The sequence below is a fragment of the Phalaenopsis equestris genome, unplaced genomic scaffold (assembly GCF_001263595.1).
Source record: "Phalaenopsis equestris unplaced genomic scaffold, ASM126359v1 Scaffold001143, whole genome shotgun sequence".
Classification (NCBI taxonomy): Eukaryota; Viridiplantae; Streptophyta; class Magnoliopsida; order Asparagales; family Orchidaceae; genus Phalaenopsis; species Phalaenopsis equestris.
Window position 1 is genome coordinate 89,941 of NW_018165582.1, and position 5,903 is coordinate 95,843.

Here is a 5,903-nt window from a genome sequence, read left to right on the forward strand (position 1 = left end):
ATTGTTATTTTGACCCCCAATTAATGAACTAAGGTAAAAGGGCACTTTTGTAATGTGGTACCGCTCAACTACCACATCTCACCTACCGTTCATCTACCGTTCACCTACCGCTCACCTACCTCCCACCTACCACTCTCTTGCTTCTATAAATAGAGAGGGTGTGAGGCTTAGGAGAGAAAGGGAAGAAATCTTAAGGGTGTGAGGCTTAGGAGAGGAAAGGGAGAAGAGATCTTAAGCTACCACAAAAGAGGAGAGAATAGCTATAGAGTTAGAGAGGAGGAGAGCATCTTGAGGCCTTGTATCAAGGTGTCGCTTGAGAGGGAGGCCATAGAAGGAAGATGAGGGCTCATCTCTATGTATAAGCTATGTATTCTCCATTTCTTTTGCCTTAGTGAACTATTTAATTGATTCCCTTCCGTGGACGTAGATCCAGTTGGATCGAACCACGTAAACGATCTGTGTTTGCTTGTGTTCTTTTTCGTCTCATCTCTATGCCAGGAAGTACATATCTCACAACAATAAGTAAATTGGTCTCAAACTCTCAATTAGGAAATCAAAACCATATATATATATATATATAACACACTTCTTATATACTTATATATCTAACATCTAAACTTTCATATTTAAATATATAGCACTCAAATAGAAGTGAAGTACACTTTTTCATATATAGGTTTGTAACATCAAAGTATTATAACTGCAAATATTAAACTTTAGGCGTTACATATGTAAATACATGAGAATCGTGTGTTCTGAATGTAAATTTTCCATATATATATTATATGCACCACCTTGCCACCTTGTATAAACTAGTTACCATCAAACTTTCAGTTCAAGATTTCTTTTACTTTTCCTTAATATTACGTCTTGGCAGCAAGAAAAATAGAATAAAATAAAATAAAAATTGACTTTATTGTACAATCTTACAATACAATCAAATTAATTTTATAACACCAATGCACAACTCTAATATTCCATCGACATTTCTCGTAATATCAGTGTACAATTTTAAATTTGATTCTCTAATAATTACTACACTCCTAAACATCTCATTTATTCTAAGGAGATGTTTAGTTTGTTGTAAAAGGAGCGCCCTATATTCAATTTACAAAAGTTCAGAGATATAGGTGTTAGGTTATGATGCCTCGTTTCATCTCCTCAGGTAGTTGAAGGAAAATGAAGTGAGGACCGGGAAGGGGTGTTTCGACCTCTAAAATGTTCTGTATGGGCGAGACAGAGGCGAGATCGAGAGGCAAACGCTAACCTTAACGATTACCTGGAGAGTCGAAATTGACAAACAAGCAATGCCTCGACTCACCACCCACCGCAGCTACAGCCATCACCATCCACCGGCCAAGTATTTTACACTAATTTTATTTGCCTTTAAACCAAATATATATATATATATATAAATGAAATCATCAATTTATTTTACACAACATTTCTTTTTCAATAAACCAAACAACCAATTAAATATTGATATTGAATTACTTCTCCAATCATTTGGATTCTTAACCGCAAATGTATATTGTACTTCTTCATCATGCTCATTTTGCCTTAAATTTTTCCCTTAAAATTCTCTTTTTCAACAACATAAAAAATGACCTTATCATCTTCCTTGATTGTGTCAATTAACTAATATCTAGTGCCTTCACTCCAACCTAAGTCTTAACTCAAATCTATATATATATATATATATATATATATATATATAATGTATATATCATACCATACATTTTCAAGCTATACCTTTGAATTGGCCACTAACTTCTTGTGAAACCACTAACTTTGTATTATTATTACTACTACTATTGATATGTCATAAAAAAAAATCTATATGACCTGACACAAATCTCGATTTATTTAGATCTGAGCTCTATATTTAACAAATTTACATTCAAATTGAGCTTCTCAATAGTATGACCCTAGACATTGAAAGTGATTCAATATGAGCCAAAATAAGTCTAGATAAAGCACTTGAACTATAATTAAAAACTTTAAAGCATTAATTGGAAGATCAATCGATCTTTGAATTTGGGATGCTCAAAGTCAAATGAAGTAGCTCGACGAGAAGCCATAAGCTGAAGATCATTTAATTCCGAGGCCATTAAGGCGCATGAATGCTGAAAGTTTGACCTATGATTGAATGAATCAACACAGACCATTTGATAGAGTATTATGAATTTTACACTACATTTATTAAAATGCACTTCTAAAACATCAAAATAAATTCAAAGCCCTCACAAGAGAGATGGCAAGCTGTGGACTAATTCTATACTTGTGAAGAAAACTTGAAACCAATGATCACCAAGAATTCCCATTGACCACTACTAGTGTTTATTGTAGCCTAATTACTAATATTGTAACCCAACTATGACTGTTATAGCTAAATAATTGTCATACGCAAGGTTATAAAACCAAACCAGGCCAGCCATTTCGACTGTGAACCGCTGGCCAGTCTAATCCGGACCAAACAAAAAATCATTTTGGGGTGTGAACTGACCGGAACCAGTTCAGTCGCAGGTTCAACCGTTGGACCGGCAAGCCGGTCTATGCTTATCATTAATGCGGCATTGGAATTGTAGGAGGGTTCTGCATTGGGGATTTTCAAATGGAGAGGAAAGGCTCTGCATCGGGAGTTCCAATGGATTTGGGGAGTTTCCAATGGAGAAAAGCTCCACATGGGGAGTTTCCAATTGAGAGGAAAGGCATTGGAAACAGAGTCAAGCCAAGTAATAATATATATAAATGAAGTTTTGTAAGAAAAGATGATTATACAGTGGGCAAAAAACTCCCCAGTATCATAAGTAGATTCAGTATGGGAGGAAGAGTAACCACCATATCTTGGAGATTTTACTTCTTTTAGGTTCTCACAGTACTTAATTTCAATTAATTATATATATATATATTAAAATGCTAGTATCCAACCCTTATATTTCATATTTAATTTTTTTGAAAATTTATTATTAAAATTTAAAATAATTTTTCAGAATTATTGTAAGGGTTTTTATTTAAATATTGATGTATTTATTTTATATTTTAATAATCAATTTTTTTAAATATATCATTTATGTCATATTCAAATAAATTTATAGTTTATTACATCATTCGATTCAACCCAGTCAAATGAATGAACCTTGAACCTTTCTTTCTTCCAATTTGATGTCCGGTCCAGTTTTCACAACCTTGGTTATACAACTGTGATTGTCTATTTATTATCTCAAGAAATTTATTGTTTGATGTGTCTAAAATATATTGATATGTTCATGTGTTTATTATATCCTTTATAGATCATTTTTATATTTTTATGGTGTATATGCAGTGTTATGTGAAGTAAAAAACGAGAAATCAAGGTTCGAAGACTTGAAGAAAGAAAAATGGACTAAATCAATAGCAAAGCACTTTGACACCATAAGGTGAGCGCCTTAGTGCTTGAAATAGGAGCTTTATGCACAAAATCTAGAGCATATGGCATCCTAGCACTCGGACCAAGTGCCCACACCAGCACTGCTGTGCTACATGTGCTAATGCTACCTTGCCCGAAGCCGTAATTTGATGATTCCCTGTCACAAATTCCAGCACAACAGTCAGCGCCACCGCAAACTACACCAGCGCCTTGGCATCGCCGCTCCTTCAACCGACATAGAGTAGTTTTGGTGGTTTTATGACGGTTTAACCGGGGGTGACCATAAAGAGTAGTGAATGATTCAGACTTTTAAAGCCCTAGAGCATGAGAGAGAGAGAGAGAGGAGGAGACCATTGGAGAGAGAGAGAGACATCCATAACTTGAAAAGGGACTTTTTCTGCATTTGTGAGAGTCCACTTATATGATTGTAGTATGGATTGAATTGAGAGGAATTAAGGAGTGAAGACTAGGAGCGAGAGGATTTCAATTCGAGTTGTAAATCTCCTTTACTTGTATAATTTAAAATTTCTATCAATGAAATCATTAATGTTTTCTTTAAGCATGTGTAAGAATAAGTCTCTTATGTTTCTTTGATTGGTAATGTGAAAATTCTTGTTTATTCCATGATAACCCCTAGACTAATTAAATGCATGTTGGTATGTCAATCTTCTAAGCCTTATTTATCTTTTGTTGACCACTAAAAAAATTAAAATCTTTGTGATCTAGGACTACTGGTCGTAGGCTATAAGAACAATACATTAACACTCAATCACTTAGTGAAATATAAATATTATCAATAGAAGATTGCAATAGCGTCGAGGAATATGGATTCCTGAGATTTTATAGGGTAAAGTGGACTTAATCATAAGATGCGGCTCTAATACTGTTTATATATAGGAATAGAGAAAGGAGTATTTGTCCTTGATTATCATATTAAGTGCGGACAACTTTTGGAAAAAAATTGAAGATTCACTTGATCAATTTCAAAAAGACAATTTTTTCACTATTAGAAAAATCCAAAACTTTTGTTATTACTATTAAATTCTAAGAATTTCAGAAATTTTTTCAAAGTACTAAATCATTTCAAAGTAATCATAGAATTAGTAAACTAATAATTAGATTATTTAAAAATTAACCCGTTCATTGTGGCATCGATACTTAAGACTTAAAATTTATATACTAATTGATTGTCACATATACTTGTGCAATTAACGCATGAGTTTCAACCACAGCATGAATCGTTACCGAAACAGAATTTTGTGTCACTTCTTTTCCAGTTAAGAAGAAGAGTTGATATATGGACTTTCAATTATGTAGTAAATTACTTTTGACTGGGCTAAACCCTATGATATTTTCCTTTATTGGGCTTTTCACGTACAAATTTTGTTGCGCGTTATTTTATTTTTGTGTATTGGATATTTTTATTGAACTAAGACTTAAAATTTATCTTACAACGAGAATTATCTATCAAGCAATAATTATTATCATCATTACCTCTTAACACCTTTTTATTACTTTTTTATTCTTTAAAATATTTCTTTATTTTCATAATTTTTTTTACCTCTTCAGTCCACCAACACTTCTATTTCTTATGTTTGTAAACTTTCTTAAACATATATGGAAATCTTCTCACTACAACAAGCCGTTTTAAATAACACAAAGTTTGGTTCAGTCTTTCCTTTTGTTTGGGAAATTTCTCTCTCTTAAGAACCTAACTTGAAATATTAGTAACCTCTCATATTTTAAGTTTCATCATTTATCCTTGATGTTTATTCATATTGTTTATTTTCTTAACATTTTAAAATTATACATCAATTATTAATATGAGATATGCGATCTTTTCTCTTGGATTCAGCATTTGATCCGCACAGAGCACAGCTCCAAATTCTTCTTTGTTGATAATTAAACCTCAAAATAGTAAGCAAGAATATCGAATTCAAGGAACACTATGTATGAGTATGATAAGTAACTTTGGCGCCATTTAGAATCCCTTCTATACTTTTATTTCTATTTTGTATTTTTATTTGTTTTGTTTGTACTTGATTTGAAACCAAACATGATTGTCATGTTAAAAACAAATGAAAAAAACAAATGAACATATTTTAAAAATACTCAAAGTAATTTTTAATTATTTTGAGTGTTATTAAAATAAGTTGATTTATTTTTAAAAATAAAAAATAGATGAGAAACACTCCAAATAAAACTAATTTTAAAGATAAATACTAAAATCAAATATAAAAGTAATTCTATCTAAGAAAAGAAAAATAAAAAGAGAGTTTACCTCAGGGATAAAAAATTTGCCTGTTAGAAGGCAGTAGGCGGGCATAACGCAATAAGGGATCAAGGGAAGGGCGGTCCAAGGATGTAAAATCAAACTTAGGTAGGATAAGCGTTGCAAACACTTCATCCCACCTCCATAGCCATACCAAATAGGACAATGTTTGCTGAGGAAAATCTCGACTGATCCTTGCGCCCGACAAAGAAATAGATGAAG